We start from the raw sequence: 17969 nt of genomic DNA on the forward strand, positions 1-17969 counted from the left end.
GTGCCATTGCACTCCAGCCTGGGCAGCAAGAGCAAAAATCTGTCTCAAAAAAAAAAAAAAAAAAAAAAAAAAAAAAAAAAAAGAAAGGGACAGAAAGGTTGTGTGCATGGGGTGTGGGGGCAGGCCCAGTATTATCGACTGACATGTGTGTTTCCATATGGCCCCACAGTGGACAGACGTGAATTCAGGCCTCCTAGCACTCGGAGCGCTGGGCTAAGTGTGGGGTGTGTATGCATGGGGATCCTGAGCTGGCACCTCTGGGACAGTGAGGACAAAGGGGCCAAGAGAGCAGGCAAAACTCCACCAGAAAGGCCATGTGTGGGGCTCAGTGTCCATCTGTGGGCAGAGGAGAGATGAAGAGAAATGGTGAAAAGAATAGGAGAAAGAGAAGAAATAAAAATGAGGGCACTGAAACAGAAAGAGCTAACAGCCACACAAAGAGAGGCCGGGAAACACCGGCTGAGCTTGAGGAGCGGGTGGTGGGCAGCGGGAGGCAGGCGAGGGACAGCCTCGGGAGCCCAGCAACCAAAACAATTGGCCAGGCTTGTGGCTGGAAAGGTGGGCAGGATGGCAGGGAGGGGAAGGGGCTGCAGAGAAAAACCCTGCTCTCTGGACAGGGGAGAGGCGGTAACTGAACCTGCTTCTTCCAGCTCACAAGCTCACAGCATTTCCCCCGCTCTTCTCTGTGAGCCCAGGGCTGAGATTGACGGGCCTGCAGCTTCTCTGGGTCCTGGGTGGATTTGAATAATTAAGTCATCTGGATTCTTATGATTTACCATTTTCAGTGATAAATAGACAGCGCCCAAGCCAGCCAGTTGGCAAAACTCTGGCTGCTAGTTATAATTTGTCAAGCTGCCAGCAGATTCATGTTTTATGCTAATGGAGGGGGACTCATTGACTAGGGGGAGGCAGTGACCGGGTCAACTCTTTCCTCAGGCACCCCAGAGGTCGAGAGGTCAGGGGAGAAAGGCCGAGGCTGGTATGGATTTTCTGTAAGGGTCGGTGTAATTTTATAATAATTCAGCGGGTACACACACTCTGACATACACTGAGGGTCATGTATGGAGAGATATGTTCAGATCTGCAGGCACCTCTATCCCCCTTCACACACACACACACACACACACCGGCAACTGTGCAGGCGTCTGGGCCTGGCACAGGCACACTTATCTGCCCCCCTTCAGCTCGCTCACACATGCACACCCTTGTTATCACCTTGAGGCACGTGATTACACCAAGGCAAACTCACAGACCTGCTCTGCAACCTGGAGAAACATATCATATCACCCCTAACCTTCTCACCTCTGACGAAGCAATGTTTTGGAGGGCCCCACTGCCGCCCATCCCAAACCCTTTATTTTGGGACTTTCGTGGTGGCTGATCCCAGCCCAGGCCTCTTGCTCCCATTCTAACATTTTTCCAGTGGGGAAAACAAATGGGCCCCAGGGAAGTCCTGCTTGTCAACCAGCTGGGGCTGGGTAGCTGAAGCTGGGAAGTCAGGAGCTCTGAGACCCAGCACATGGGAAGCTGCAATGAGAATCAGCTGACTCCGAACCACACTTTCTTTTCCATTGTTTTATTTGTATATTGGTCCACAACACACTGAAGTCTCACCGTTGCAAAAATTTTTTTTTCATATTTGTGGCAAACTGAGGTAGAGGCAATGCTTGGCACAGAGTAGGTACTAGATAAATATTAGTGGAATGAACAGCCAAAGCGACTGACTTCTAAATGGAGCAGATTGTTCATTTCACTTCTGTTCCTCCACCTCAACAAACCTTTACATCCTCACTGGTTTGTGAGGGCAGAGAACAGGTGTGGCCTTTGGTGTGATAAGAAATGCTAATTTTATACAAACCGAAGCAATCTGGTTTCAATTTTGACCCCCAAATGCCCTCAAAATGGATCAACGAGCCACGGAGGCTTGAGGAAGGAGGGAGCCTCTGCCCTTCCTCCTGGCCAGAAGAGAATTTGAATTTGCTTTGAGTAGCTTATGGGCAGAGCTGGAAGCTGCAGTTCATGACTGTCAGCAGCTCTGAGGCTGATGGAGGCATGGGGAAGGATTAAGGGCCTGGGAGAAAACATTTTATTTCCCTGTACCCCACCACCCCAACATGGGGGAGAAAAACACAACAGCAAACTGAACAGAGCAGAGGCCAAGGCAGCAAGAACCCAGAGACAGAAGCTGCTTCTAGCATCAGGCTCCAGGATGCAACTGCGGCTCTCAGCTCCGCGCACTGAGATTCCAGATCCTGCAAAGCAAGTCAGGTTCCTTCCTTCCCTGCCAGGCTGGAGTCAGGAGGCTGTTCTAGGCAGGCAGTCTGCAGCCGCTCACCAAGGTCTGGAACAAGCTACCTTCCTTCTTTGCCAAGCAGATGTGGATGGCGGTGGGCCTGGCTAATCAGGGGTGTTCTGTGGAAAGATAGCCACCAGCCAGAATCGCCAGCCTCTCCATTCCAAGGGATAGATGATCCCTAAATGCATCAGGAATAGGGAAATATGCTTTGCTTATTTAAGAGTTTGAGGCTCTGACCTGGCGTCATTGACCTCACTCTCACTCACCCTGGGAGAGTAACAGCCTTGGGGGCATCAGCAATTCCATTTTCGGGAGCAGGGACAGGCTGACTGTGGCTTGCAGATGGCTGGGAGTGGGGAAGAATTGTCTAGGGGTGAGCCAAGGGGATGTGAAGGTCATAATCATGATTAATACATAAAACTAATTTATTCATCCCACATCTGGTTAGCAAAGCTTACTCCCCATTTCCCGCCTCATCTTTTGTTTTTTTTTCTTTTTTTGAAACAGGGTTTTGTTCTGTCACCCAGGCTGGAGTGCAGTGGCATGATCTCAGCTCATTACAGCCTACATCTCCTGGGCTCAAGCCATCCTCCCGCCTCAGCCTCCTGAGTAGCTGGTACTACAGGTGCACACCACCATGCCTGGCTAATTTTTGTATTTTTCATAGAGACAGTTTTGCCATGTTGCCCAGGCTGGTCTTGAACTCCTGGGCTCAAGCATTCCTTCTGCCCTGGCCTCCCAAAGTGCTGGGATTACAGGAGTGAGCCACCGAGCCCAGCTGATCCCTCCCCATCTTCTAATCCTGCTATTTGCATCCACATAATGAACTCTTGAGGGCAGGGTGCATATTAACCAGCCTAAAGGGCTTAGAGCAGAGCGATCTGGCGTATAAAGATAGTACAAGATCCCCAACTTGGACTGGATGAAAAGGGAGACAGAGAAATCAGAAAGGTTGGAAGGAAGAGAGAGAGAAAGAGAAATAAAGGAAGGGAGAAGCTAGAGAAAAGAGGGGAGGAAAAGCTTAAAGAGCAATGCTGGCCGGGCGCGGTGGCTCAAGCCTGTAATCCCAGCACTTTGGGAGGCCGAGACGGGCGGATCACGAGGTCAGGAGATCGAGACCATCCTGGCTGACACGGTGAAACCCTGTCTCTACTAAAAAATACAAAAAACTAGCCGGGCGAGGTGGCGGGCGCCTGTAGTCCCAGCTACTCAGGAGGCTGAGGCAGGAGAATGGCGTGAACCCGGGAGGCAGAGCTTGCAGTGAGCCGAGATCTGGCCACTGCACTCCAGCCTGGGCGGCAGAGCGAGACTCCGTCTCAAAAAAAAAAAAAAAAAAAAAAAGAGCAATGCTAGACAGTGCTGGTCAGAGGCCTCCCTGAGAGCACGGCAAGGTTGACTGTGAACATGCCTTTCTAGCCAGTGGTTTGGGGGTGCCCCAGCCCATCCTCAAGGCATACACTGCCCTTGGAGAAACTGGATAACCTCAGTGACCTGCCCCATCCCACTTTTGGGAGACAAAGGAAATGGCTCTAAGAAACCTTGTGAATCAGCCAGAGCACATGAGCAGGGCATGGGGAGTGCAGGCCCAACAGGCTGAAGATACCCAGAAATCTCAAGTTGATCCTCTCCATAGCTGAATCTAAAGTCACCTTACCAATTAATCTCTTTGTGTGTGTGAATTCAGTGAAATCTACTGCAGACCTAAGGTCCACTTGCCCTGGTAGGGAATGTCTTCCTTCCCTTTCATGTATGAGATCCTTTCTCTGACTCTTCCAGGATTTGCAAACCTCCTCCCAAGCTCTTTGCAGATGAATCCAACCCCTCCTGGCATGGAGAAACTCCTTGACCTGAAAGGTGGTTTTCTGGGGCAGGGGTGGAGATAAGGATAGCAAAGGAGGAAGACTTTTCTTCTCACCAATGGAAGAAAATGAAGATCTCACTCCCAGCCCCCCATCCTCCCACCTCCTACACCCCCACACCCCCCTTCCACCCTCGAAAACTGAACTAGGTCTTATCTTCATCCCTGTCTCATTTGCACATACTCAGGCAGGCTAACCAAAACTACAGAAAAACCCTCCAGTGCAAAGGGCTCATTTAACAAATGATCACTGGGCACAGTGGCTTAACCTGTAATCCCAGCACTTTGGGAGGCTGAGGTGGGCGGATCACTTGAGGTCAGGGGTTCGAGACCAGCCTGGCCAATATGGTGAAACCCCATCTCTGCTTAAAATACAAAAATTAGCTGGGCGTGGTGGCGCATGCCTGTAATCCCAGCTACTCAGGAGGCTGAGGCAGGAGAATCACTTGAACCGCGAGGTGAAGGTTGCAGTGAGCTGAGATTGTGCCACTGCATTCCAGCCTGGGCGACAGAGCAAGACTCCGTCTAAAAAAACAAAAACAACAACAAATGATCAAACAGGCCCAAGGTCACAGAACCAGAGCACCTCCAAGCCCAGAACAAAGCTGCCCAGTCTTCAGACAGCCTCTTGCAGCAGGGTGGGAATGGAGGCGCTTGGGGCTGCGGGTGAGAGGATTGAGCCCAGGAGAAGGCGCCGCCAGGGTGGGAATCCACGACCAGTCCCTGCCTCACTGGCCTCTTCTACTTCATGTGCGGCTTTTGGAACCAGATCTGGACCTGCATGTCATACAGCCTCAAGGCCACACATCCAGCTTGGCAGGCTGTGCCGGGGGCAGGTAGGGCTGCAGGAAGAACTCCAGCTCGCTCAGCTTCTTCGAGAAGCCGGTATGCAGGCAGCTGGCCCCTGCCTCTACCTCCCCTGGTTCATAGGGCTGGGTCCTGGAGAGGCGGCGTGGTGGTGGTCAGGGCCTCCGCAGCCCAAGGTGAAGCAGGGAGGGGCCCCAACTGGGCTTTCTGCTCACCCTCCATCTCCTCTTCCCTCCCTGTGCTCCTCAGGAACCGGGATCCCCTTTCTGTTAACCGTTAACCCTAGTTGAGTTCATGTTTCTCTCTCTCTCTCTACCCTCCTTCCCCTCACTCCCCTTCTTCCTTCTTTATCTCACTGTATCTTCATTTCTCATTTTTTCCTTCCTTCTTTTACTTCATTTCTGCCCTACCTTCACTTTCTCTCTTTCTTCCATTCCTTCCCCTGTCCTCGCTTCTTTCCCTTGTCCCTGTCTTTCCTCCTTTTATACCTTTATGTCTCCCTTCCCTTTCTTTTTTCTCACTTTTACCTCCCTTTCTTTCCCTTCCTTTTTCTTATACTCTCTAGCTCTCTCCTTTCATTTGCTTTCTGTTTCTTTCCCTATTTTTCTCTTTTCTCTTCCTTTCTGCCTTTATCTCTAATCTTTTTAATTCTTTTTTCTATTTTAACAGGCCCCAGACTATCTCTAATCTTAAAAACCCAAACAAACCTAGTCTTGCTTCTTCCTTCTGCCTTTTATCAATATTCCTTTCATGTTATCTCTATCCCGGCCACCCTTCCAGAATACCTTTCTGTCTCCAGCATTAGGGCTTTTTCATATCTTTTCCTCTCTCCCAGTCTTTTCTCTTTGTTGTTCTGAATTTTTCCAGTCCTTTATGCTGTTTCTCTAGGCTGCCCTCTTATCTTCCTTTGTTTCTAAATTCCCTCTCATTCGCAGTAGGCACAGGCATAAAACTGGCCCCTCCCTAGTCGAGGTTTTTGTCCTGTGTCAGCCCAGCCATCCTTCATGCATTTCTTTCTCAACTCCTCTCAACTTGAGACTCAATCTCAAGGGCCCAGGAATAGAGCTATTTCCCCCAACCTGAGAAGTCAGGGTTGGGTCCACAGCTCCCCATTACAGGCTTAGGGGAGCCTTGCCAAACTGCTGTCACTCCATCAATCCTAAGAAGAAAAGGGAAGAGGAGCAAGGAAAGACAAAAAGAGAGTCCCATAGATCTGTGGGATTGGGTTGGGGGGTGGGGCCGGGGGGTAGTAGTGGAGAGGCAGGAGCAAAAAGGACCACATTCATCAAAGGGGGAGTGGGGTAGGCAGAGGACCAGACACCTTCTCTCAGAGCACACAAAGCCCCAGCAGCCTACAAGAAGACGCCCAAGCCATCTCCGATGTTTGCTTTGGGACTGGGGATGGATGAGGCCTTCCATCCAAATCCTCTGGACTGCAGAGGTGTGAAGGGCCCCGGTATATAAGGAAAGAAAAGGGTTTACATTCATTTTGAATATCAGTGGGTTTTGTGTCTGTCCCTGGACACGTCCCTCTCAAAGGCCCCTTTCTTAGGGGACCAAGCCACACTCCCTGTAGGCAGTGCCAGTGGAAGCCCTCCTAAACCTCTCAGCTAGGCCAGTCCAACTCTGTCCAGGGCTTGCCAATGAGCAGATGCCCAGCAGGTGCCAGGGCAGCTGCTGGGCCACAGCAGAAAAACTTCAGGAATAGCGAAAACAAAGGCCTGGGCAGATTTGCTGCTTCTGACCCAGCAGGGCCAAGTGGCCTCTGGAGGTGTCTACCCAGGAAGGGCCAAAACACCACGTGTTGCACGTGGGAATTTTCTCTCCTGGGATCCACATCCCTTCTTGGCCCTTTCCAAGGAGTCCGAAAGTGGCCTCTGCCACCTGCCTGGCTCCTCCAGCCCAGGGCTCCCCAGGAGGGACCCAACCTAAAAATTAAAGGCACAACATAGACCCTTGCCGCCTGGCCAGACCTCCCCGCCCCGGAACACCCCGGGCTCCAGGGTATCCCCCAACACCTGCAGCGGCCTCTGCCCTAGTCCACTTCCCCAGGCCACCCGGGCAGCTTCTACACCCGCCTGGGCCTGCTCTTCCCCCTTGTCCTGGGCCCCGAGTTCAGCTGTGCCCTCTGAACCCACTCTCTGCCCTAAACTGCCCTTGGAAGAGCCTCCCCATCCGTTCCTCCTGGGGCATCTCTTGGGTAGGGGAGGAAATCTCAGCCCTGGGAGGGGAGTAGGGGCCTTTTCCTTGCCCTCCTTTGGGAACTGGAGGAGCGGGAGGTTGTGCTGGAGGCGGGAGGGGGCACGCGCTTGGCTCCATCTTAGGGAGATGGGTCTCTGACTCAAACTGGCTTCAGAAAAAAAAAAAAAAAAAAAGATTCTGGGGAGTTGTTCCTTCTCTCGGATCACTCCTAACTTAGAATCAACGTAAGGTCCCAGGACAGCAGGGACCTGGGCAGTTTTGGACTAAGGCTCTGGGCGGATCTCCCGCCCTGTCCCGGCAGAGTCGGAAACTCGGGCTGGCGCTTCCTTCCCTTTCCGCGGGGCGTGTCTGGGGATCTCCAAGCGTCTCTAAGGGCCTGCTGGGGTGAGCGGGTTTGGGACGCGGCTGGGTTTTTCTAGGCTGGTAATGGATCCCGACTGGGGAACAAGCACGCACATCCTTCCTTCAGTACGGGAAGCGGAGCACCCTCTCTCCCACTTCAGCCCTGGAAATCCCAACTCCGCTCCCTTCTCCATCTCCCCTCAAAAAACTTTTCCGAAGTTCCCCCAAGTTGCATTTGAGGAAAGAAGTCGTCTCCCTCAGACTGTGGGTTTCTCGGCCCCTAACCCTCCCCTCAATCCCCAGTTTCGGAAGCAACCCTCCCCCTCCTCTGCCAGCTACCACCTTAGTCCCTAAGCTCGGGGAGGAAAGCTGGTCTGATCCCATGCATCTGACAGAAGCCCAACCCCAGCCAGAATTTCTCCGGGGGAAGGCAGATTAGTGTCAGCCTGCCGGGGAAACAGGGGTAAGGGGAGGGAGAGACCGGGACGGGGAGAGACAGATTGTTCTCGGGCTGAATCGCACCCGTCCCGGGCCCAGCTTACCTACTGCAGACCGGCTCCTCTAGATTTCCATCCTCTCAAAAGTTTGTCCTTCTCTCAAACGATTCCGGGAGGAGCGCAAACTTGGCCCTTGGGGAGGGCAGGCGGGCCGGGTACCCTTGAAGGCGCAGGCGCCTGATCCAGAGCAGGCCCCGGGGAAGCGGGACTCGGGGGCACGGTCGCCAAAGTGGGGACCCGAGCAGTGATCCGGAGGGAGAGCGTTCAGGCGCCCGGGCTGGGGGCTACACTGCTGGCGCGGGACAGCCCGGGACAGAGTGGGCGCTATAGCGGGAGTGGCGAGCAGGGCCGGGCGGGCCCGGGGAACTGGAGGGAGAGGTCCCTGGGTCCCTGGCGACGTCTCGCTTCCTCCAGTTTCTGCCCTGCCGGTGTGCCCCAGCCCACAACATTCCCTCGACCTCTTCTGGGGCGGTGCTCAGGGCCCCCACATGGCGAAAAGGGAGAGTGAAGTGATGAGGAGCCCCTCCCGCCTTAGCCCCTCCTCAGCCCCCACGCCACAGCCCCCCCTTTCTCCCCAGAGCCGAGGGACAGACAGAGAATTGCGACTAGAAATTCGATCGATTGGTACGAGGGACCACGTGGCCAGGGGCTGGCCAATGACCAGGCCGCCCGGGATGAGCTAATAATGGAAGCAATTTGTAACTTTCAGTAGCTCTCTAGGCCTGAGTACCGGAGGGAGGGAGGCGGGCAGAGGAGGGGAGATGGGCACCCCCAGTCTTTCCATCCTCCTCATTCTTCTAGGGGCACCCGAATTCCCCATTCCTTATTTCCCCTATCACGCAGGCACTGGCAGGGTTCTTTGCCCACTCCTGTTGGCCGCTGCGGCTCCAAAACAAGGTAAGCTTGTCCTCTACCCCTCAAACTCTTCACTACCCGCATCCCGTTTACTGGCACCTGCAAACCACAGCCTCCCTTCCTGTCCCGTTAGTCAACTTAAATCGGATTTTATTTTTCCTCTTAGTTGAAAGAAAAATATTTTTGTATTCTTTTGTGTAACTTATCTCGGATTTGGAGAAAATTTTAATTCAAACTAATACACTTTTATGGGGGGGGTGAGTAGTACTTTCCTCTTTTTCAATAAATTTGTATACTTGCTACTTTATGGAGAGTTTACTTTTCTCTGGGGATGAGTTATACCTTATGTTTTCACATGTGTTATTTCTTTAATGATAAGTTCAACTCCTTTCTCCATTCCAACCTCCAATTTTGCTATTTATAAATATCATCTAATAGATTTAGAGTTTATTCATTTTTCTCCTCCCTCACTAGTTTTTCAGCTGTTACAGAATCACCACAATTTATTTTTCTCTATGTGTGGATGAGGTTTTGTGTTGATTCCTCTTTTTGTTTTGTAAATGAATTTATTGTTTGGGAAACTCTGGGTGTGTGTGTGTGTGTGTAAAAAAGTCTTTTGATTAATTCCAACCTCTCCTCTTCTGAAGAACAATTTGCTTGAAACGTTTTGTGTATTTTCCTCCTTTTTATTGTGTTTAAATCTGAGGTATTTTCCCTTCTTTAAAACCTGACCTCTTTTTAAAAATTAGTATTTTGCATGTTAAACCATTTTTAAGGTTTTTATGTTATAAACTTCAATGGTTAGTAGATTTACTTGCCTTTCCCTGACCTCCTTCACACGCCTGCCTCCTCCATCTCAGAACTTCCATCCCCAGCTTCCACAATTCTCAGCTTCCAACGGCCTCATCCCCCGCTCTCCTCCCAGCCAAGGAGGGATGCCTGGGAAGTAGACAGTGTCCTTCTTGGGTCAGAGCCTATGCTCTGGTTCTAGTTCAGGACACCTCCAGTCTGACCTCCAAGCCGGCAAAACCAGTGAGAGCAGAATTTCTGTTCAACTTTTTCATTTGGGACTAAGTTCTTTCCACTCGGCTGTGTTCTGGAGAACTCTCTGATACATGAAATCGAATTTTTAACTTCTCATTTTTCCCCTAAATTCTAAGAAAAATGCAAGCAGATTGTTTTTCTTCCTTAAAGGTAAGCTGTTAGCTTAGGGGTCAGCCCTTTGGGTCTTTTACCTCCTGGGGGAGACTTCTCAGAGAGACCACACAGTGTTGATTCTTCCTGTTAGTTTTGGTTAAGGTAGAAGGGGCAGGGAATGGGGAAGCCAATATTGATCTCTGGCTCTAGCTCTGCACAAAGAAGGGTAGAGAGCTGACTTGGGGACTTGTCCCTTTGGTTAGTAAGGTTTGGCTTAGGAGAGAGTTTGGAGTAAATCCCAACTCTGAGGAAATTCTTCTTTTTAGCATTACTGTGAAAATAGTTTAATAAACTATTAAAATGGTGTGACATGGTTTCAAACTATTCAGATTTCTTGAAGTAACAAAAATAAAATTACAAGAGTAATTTGTGTTTCCCAAAGATCAACCTCCAGTGACTGTCCATTTCTCTCAGGGAAACAGAACTCAACTGGGCAGAAGTAAAACTGCCGCCCCTCCCCTCTCAGTTCACCAGTCACATTGACATTCTGGGCACATTTGGCCCAGCCCCCGTCCCTGCTTCTCCCAAGTATGAATCTAAATTACTATTAATAAGGGGCCGCTCCAAGTTAATTGGCATTAAAAGAATTCATTTCAATTTGTTAATATTAAATGAATGCTCTGCACTTTAGCTTCCTTCTTCGCCCTGGATTCCCAGATGAGTGATGGGAAGAGGGGGCAGGGAAGTAGAATGAGGATTTTATTTCTGGCTCTCCAGCTTAGCAACTGTGGTGCCTTCCCTAGGGGTGTGCGATCAGGCTCAGTGGGGGCCTGATTGGGGAAAGTCTGATGGTCTTTTTTGGTGAAATTCATCTGTTTCAGCAGGAGTCGTGGGGGAGGGTGGGAGGGGAGCAGAGGGAGAGGGACAGAATGGTTTGGGGGACTTTGTGGGGAGCGGAGGGACTAGGGAGAAAGTGGGAAGGGAAAGGAACGGAGGTCAACAGGAGTTTTGGAGAACAAGGGTTGTAGGCTGTGGGGTAAAGTAGATTTGTGAAGAACTGGTGCTAGGAACTAAACAACCCACCTAGAAGGGGAGGGGCTTTGGGCAGGGGTGGGGAGGTGGGATTTGAGGCAAAACAGCTAGGAGTTCTGAAACTATTAATATCTAGCTGTGTGACTTGGGGCAAATTGCTTAACTTTTCTCTCTGCCTTAGTTTCTTGACCTGTAAAACAGGGATAATAATAATAGAACTTATCTCAGGGGGTTATTCTGAATTAGAAGAAATACATGTCGTGTGTTTTCCACAGTGCTTGGCACATAGAAACTGCCAGTAAATGTTAGCTCTTTTTATGGCAGAGTGGTTAACAGGATGGATTCTGGAGCTAGATGGCCTGGTTTTGAATCTCGGTCATGCCTTATGTGAGTTGTATGACCTAGGCAAGTTACTTAACCCCTTGTGCTTTAGTTTCCTTGTCTGTAAAATGGGATTAATAGTACCTAGCTCAAAGGCTGCTGTCAGGATTAAATGAGTTGTATGTACGAAGAGCCTGGAACAATGCCTTCCCATAGGAAACATTACGTAAGCATTAGTTGTCATTGGTATTTTTGCTCTTCTGATCTAGAAAGGTCAGAAATAGATGCACAGGTGAGTTACTACTTATAGGCTAAGATTGGAATCAGTTCAACTCTTTCACTCCTATTCCTGAAGCTAGTCCTACAACTGGGGCTGCATATGAGGGCTTGGGGAGAGATCCTGTAACCCTGGAAGCTGGGATATCCAAATTCTTCCTCTGCTCTAGCTCTTGGGTTGGTGGTCCCTCCAAGACCCATAGACTCGAAGTCACTTCTTTTTCCCTGGGTGGGGTTGGGGTGGGGCTGGTAATGGTAGAATTACTTTCTTGGTGTAATAACTCCCATTGGTAGAGAGTTAGTCCTGGGAATGTGAGTTGGGGGAGGTTGGGTAGAGCAAAGGAGACTAAATATCCTCTATGTACCAGCTCACACACACTTGACCTCACCAGAGATTTGGGAAGACAGAGATTTGAAGAGAGGAAGTGATCTGACAAAGTCCTAAAGCTAGAACTTGGCAGAGTTGGCATCTGAACTCTGATCTGCCTGATGACAAACTTAAAGCCCTTCCATTGCTGCATGCTTTTTGAAGGGAGGGATGGGACACGTGTAAACTTGGGCCAGGACCATGGGGTAGATGGAAGATGGGCGAAGACAGAGTGTTGGAATGGGAAGTGGCCGAGCAGGAATTTTTCAGTCATGGAAGACTTCCTGAGAAAAGAGATTCCAGACCAGGGTTCAGATGGTAGGGGAGTGAGGATAGGAAGTAAAGAAGAGGGAAGGAGCCATGCATTGGCAAGGAAGGAGGAAAAAAAGGGTTTATGCAAAGGTTGGGTCAGAGTAATGGACATGAATTCGATTTGCCTTGGGTTTGCCTTGCTGGTACCATTTATTGAGGGCATACTATGTACTAGGTACATACGTGATCACATTTGATGCTCACAACAGCCCTGACAAGTGGGTTTCTTATCCCTATTTCCAAAAGAGTTCATTGAAGTTCTGAGAGCTTAATCCCTGCTTTAGGTTACATAGCAGTAGCTGGGTTTCCTGGCATCAGAACCCATGCCTAGGCTGCCCTGAGCATGGCTTCTGTGTCCCAGTCTCAACTTCCATGACTGGTTCAGGTCCTCCTGTTTCCCGGCATTTGTAGTCACTCTTGGTGACTGGGAACAAAGGGTTAGAGCATGAGCTGAAACTGAGAGAGGGAGTGGCAGGCAGGCAGTGGGGACAGAAACTTTTCTCACATCCACCCATGTGAAGAAGATGGAGAGAAGGGTGGTCTTTCTGGAGGGGGCTTCCAAGCCACTTTCCCGAGACTGCTGATCTTGGTATGAATGGCAGGGACCTGACTGGATAGGGGATGGGTGGTCACATTGTTTTCTGCGCTGTAGACTTTATTTCCCTTCCTTTGGGAAGAAAAGAGGAAGAGGATAGCTCAGATGTGGGTTTGAGCCCTAGATTAAGACTGCCCATGTCCACTAAAATCTCTTCTTTCCTTGCTGCACGAGGGTAGAGAGACGCCCAGCTGGACACCACATTTCCCAGCTGCTCTTGTTGCCAGGTGTAGACATAGGGGAATGTGAGGCGAGCATGTCCTCAAAGCCTGACGACATTGGGTAAATTCTCCTTTGTATTCTCTCTTTCATGAGCTGGGCAGATGTGCCTGAGACATGTGTGACCAGGCAACTGAAAAGACATCCCTAAGAGAAGACACAGCAAAGGTGTGAAAGGAACACACATCCCTGACTGACCAGGTGGAACTGTCCAGCTGCCTGCTGTCTGGAACTGCTTCCTCCCAGACTAAGTGAGAAATAAACTTCTGTTTTCTATATGCTACTGTGTTTTGGGGCCTTTATGTTATAGCAGTTTTGCTGTCATCCTTTCTGATTCACCTTCTCACACCAGATATTTCAAATTAAAAAGATTATATCAGGTCACGTGCAATGGCTCGTGCCTGTAATCCCAGCACTGTTGGGGGCTGAGGCAGGCGGATCACTTGAAGCCAGGAGTTCGAGACCAGTCTGGCTAACATGGTAAAACCCCATCTCTACTAAAAAATACAAAAATTAGCTGGACACAGTAGCACACTCCTGTAATCCCAGCTACTGGGGAGGCTGAGACAGGAGAATTTCTTGAACCCAGGAGGCGGAGGTTGCAGTGAGCCAAGATCATGCCACTGTACACCAGTCTGGGCTACAAAATGAGATTCTGTCTCAAAAAAAAAAAAAAAAAAAAAAAAAAAGAAAGAAGAAAAGAAAAGGATTACATCAGATCACAGAATAACTGTAATAATGTTGATTGAGCCAGATAGCATGTGAAGGACTCTATGCACATTATTTAATGTAATCTACGTGACAATCCTCTGAGATATGTGTTACTATTATTCCAATTTACACACGAGGAAACTGGGGTTTAAGGAAGGTAAGTTATGTGCTGAGGGACATGCAGGAGGGGCTGAAGCTGGATTTAAAGCGCACTGGGTGTGCAGAGCTGAGCCTCTTCACCGTGGGGGCAAATCCCTCCTGAGGACAGGGCTGGAAAAGCCATGGAGATCATCTTGTGCTTGGACAAGCCTCTCGCCAATCACCACAGGGTCCCTAGACTCCCATTCCTAAGAAGCTCAAGAAGCTTCTTCAAGAAGCTTCAAGAAGCTCAGCAGGCTACTCGTGTTTATGTTGGGTCACTATGTACGGTTTTATTTGAAGGAAGGACCCCAGAGTCAAAATCAATTTGAAATCCCCTGATTAAATTCAGTCCCCTCCCTCTTTTTACAGGTGAGACCCAGAGAGAAGATATGACTTGCTTAAGGTCACACACTTGGTTTCTCTGTCGATCTTTCTAAATCCAGGACGAGTTCTCTTCCCACAGTATCAGGCTGCCTCAACAAACAGGGAGGTACAAAAATAACCAAATCTGGGAAGGAGGGCAGTGGTCTGTGTCTCCTCCAATAATTCCATGGGACAGCCAAGCCCATTTCCTTGATTTCCCTTGTGCCCCTCCTGTCGGATATCTGCCTTGGGACCCATCTCTTTTGGGCTTGAAGAGAGAATGGGCTGCATCAGTTCTCTACCCTCCTCATCACCCAGATGGTCAAATATGCAAAGGGAAAGGAGAGCTGGGGCCAGAGCCAAGGCAGGCAAAGAGGCTCCTCGACCCCCTCCAGTCTTCCCACATTTTTATTTTTGGAATTTCAGGCTCCCTCCTCCCCTAGACCTTTCCTAGTAGCCCACCAGGGAGAAGAAGAGGAAAAACTGCCATAAATTTCTCCTATTTATATAAGAAGACAGAGTTTCTTGTGCCAGAAAAAACACAGAAAGGGATCTGTCAGGGGAGAAGGGACCCAGCCCTATACCTTCTGGGGGTCAATTTATCTTTCCGAGCCGTGGCTTGGGGGTCACCCTAACATTGCCTGTATGAAATGTAGGCTTTGACTTGAGGGCAGCCAGGACAGACAGCCCGTGAGCTTTGTTTCTGATCACAGTTTTTCTGCTTCATCTCAACCTCCCCCTACCCCTTACGGTGTCTTTTTAAAAAACAACCTTCTTGAGGTATAATTCATGTATCATACAATTCACCACTTGAAATGTACAATTCAATGGTTTTAGTATATTCACAGGTATGTCAAACCATCACCATAGTTAATTTTAGAACATTTTCATCACCTCAGAAAGAAATCTTGTAACCTTTAGCAATCACCTCCCTATCCACCCATATTCCTTCTTGCCCTTAACAACACTAATGTACTTTCTGTCTCTGTAGATTTCCCTATTCTGGACTTCCACATAAATGGCATCATATAATAAGAGGCCTTCTGTGACTAGCATCTTTGATTGAGCATAGTGTTTTCAAGGTTCATCCACGTTGTAGCATTTATCAGTACTTCATTCCTTTTCATGGCTGAGTAATACTCCTTTATATGGATATACCACGTTTTGTTTATCCATTCACCTACTGATGAACATTTGGGTTGTTTCCACCTTTTGGATATTATGATTCTCCCTTTCCTCTTATTCTCTAGACATCTTGGATAGTATCCAGTGAGGCCTGGGGGCAAGAATGGGTGTTTCTTATATTTGGGAACACCTAATATCCATGAAAGCAGGGTCTTGGCACATGTCTTCTTTAATATTAAGTACATGTACTAGCTGGAATTTTCCTTCGTCTATCGTTACTGAGGTGGGGCTGCTCCCTTCTTTATCAATTCTCACTTTTTATTATGATTACTATGTTGGACACTTGCTGACTCTTCAGACTAGGGGATTCAGACCCCTCTCTTGGGGCTTCAGAGACATGGAGTGCATGAATGAATGTCTTTCCATCAGGGAAGAGTTCCCTGAGTCTGGTCTCAAGTGATTCTCTGGTGCCTCACAGTGGAAGGAAGGTCTGTGAAGACTCCAGGGTCAAGGGAAAGTTATGTTCTTGAAGGTATGACTGAGCCCAGAATCCAGGCCTCCAGTTTCCATCTCCTTGCCTGACCCATTTCAGTCTGCAGACATGCTTTGAGCTCAATCCAGTCACTCACCTAGCAACAGACATTGCCTCTGCCCTCACGGACTGTGCAGTTCTAGTGGTGAGAGTAAGATGAATACAAGTGAACAAAATGATGGCAAGTTGTTCAAGCTTGTAAACACTGTTCAATGAATGAATGAATGAACCAACAAGTACTTACTATGTGCTCTGGAAAGAAAATGTGAAAAAAGTCAAAGTTGTAAATCACTTTCTGCTACCACTACCTTTCCTAGTCTGGAAGTCAGCATTACTTCTCCATCCCTTGGAGGAGATAGTGGGCAGATATTACAAAATGTTAGCTAATAAGAGCTACCATTTATTGGACCAGACATACACCAAGGGGTTTTTATAGCTCATTGATTTTCATTCACCCTTTGAATTAGGCATCAATATTTCCATTTTGAAGGTGAGAAAAACCGAGACTCAGGGTTGAGTAGCTATCTGAAATCACATCCATAGCAGTAAGTGGCAGAACATTTGCTCTGGACACTGGGATAAGTCTGTGTGTGTGTGTGTTTTGTTTGTTTGTTTGTTTGTTTTTGGGACGGAGTTTTGTTCTTGTTGCCCAGGCTGGAGTGCAATGGCAAGATCTCAGCTCACTGCAACCTTTGCCTCCCAGGTTCACGTGATTCTCCTGCCTCAGCCTCCTGAGTAGCTGGAATTACAGGCGCCTGCCAGCACGCCCGGGTAATTTTTGTATTTTTAGTAGAGATGGGGTTTCACCATGTTGGCCAGGCTGGTCCCAAACTCTTGACCTTGTGACCCACCCGCCCTGGCCTCCCAAAGTACTGGGACCACAGGAGTGAGCCACCGCGCCTGGCCATGTATGTGTTTTTATTCCTAGCACTTCATAACAAATGCCAACATCTCTTCCTGCGGCCCTACCACAGAGGAAGCTCATCAGTTTCCCCTCCTGCCCAAAGGCAAAGCTGCCACAGTGGAGGTGCCAGGGTCCTCTCTCACAGCCTGCTGTCTAGTGCTTATTCCTGCTTCAAGGCTAAGGAAGGGAAGGGCCCGTTTTGTTTTCAAAGGCTTTTTCCTTCCAGCCCTTGCTGTGCGGCCCGTTGTGTGTGGGAGAGATCATGAGAGGCCTGGATATTGTCAACAAAAGACTTGAACAAGCCGAAGAGCTGATGATGTTGACAAGAAGGGGACCTTAATAAGGCAGATAATCAAAGTTGATGACTGACAGCCCCTTTGGCATCCCTTCACCCTCTGCTAAATCAGGTCTCTTACATGATCTTGATGACAAATAATAAAAATTATAAACACATGACAATTTTCACACGTATTTGTTCACTTCTTACAGCAAATATGAGAGGTATCCAAGGCTGAGGTTATTATAGAAAAAACGTTTTTGGGACTAGAACCTTAATTTTATGTAACAAAATTTATGTAGAGCTTACCGTGGATCACGTACTCTCCTAAATAGTTCAAAACTTTCATTTTTAGAGAGATGGGGGTCTTGCAGCCAGGTGTGGTGGCTCACACCTGTAATCCCAGCACTTTGGGAGGCCGAGGCGGACAGATCACCTGAGGTCAGGAGTTCAAGACCAGCCTGACCAACATGGTGAAACCCCGTCTCTACTAAAAATACAAAATACAAAAATTAGCCAGGTGTGGTGGTGTATCCCTGGAATCCGGAAGCTGAGGCAAGAGAATCACTTGAACCCAGGAGGCGGAGGTTGCAGTGAGCTGAGATCATGCCATTGCACTCCAGCCTGGGCAACAAGAGTGAAACTCTGTTTCAAAAAAAAGGGGGGGACAGTCTTGCTATGTTACCCAGGCTGGTCTTGAACTTTTGGGTTCAAGCAATCCTTCCACCTCAGCCTTCTGAGTAGCTAGGACTATGGACCCATGCCACCAGGCCTGGCTGTATCTTATAACTATTAACTCA

General features: G+C 48.9%; 2 long non-coding RNA genes across 2 annotated transcripts; one reads left to right on the forward strand and one right to left on the reverse strand.

Moving 5' to 3' along the window:
* Positions 1 to 1560: 1560 nt before the first annotated feature.
* On the reverse strand, positions 1561 to 8537 carry LOC105474243 (uncharacterized). Its single transcript, XR_982720.2, has 2 exons — positions 8048 to 8537; positions 1561 to 2474 (listed from the first exon to the last, which is right to left on the reverse strand). It is a non-coding gene; the product is annotated as an uncharacterized lncRNA (long non-coding RNA).
* A 121-nt stretch (positions 8538 to 8658) lies between these two features.
* On the forward strand, positions 8659 to 17359 carry LOC105474242 (uncharacterized). The gene is made up of 5 exons (XR_011609127.1): positions 8659 to 8899; positions 13213 to 13367; positions 14338 to 14458; positions 16692 to 16759; positions 16917 to 17359. It is a non-coding gene; the product is annotated as an uncharacterized lncRNA (long non-coding RNA).
* The last annotated feature ends 610 nt before the right edge of the window (positions 17360 to 17969 follow it).

The sequence above is a fragment of the Macaca nemestrina genome, chromosome 10 (genome assembly GCF_043159975.1).
Source record: "Macaca nemestrina isolate mMacNem1 chromosome 10, mMacNem.hap1, whole genome shotgun sequence".
NCBI classification, from domain to species: Eukaryota; Metazoa; Chordata; class Mammalia; order Primates; family Cercopithecidae; genus Macaca; species Macaca nemestrina.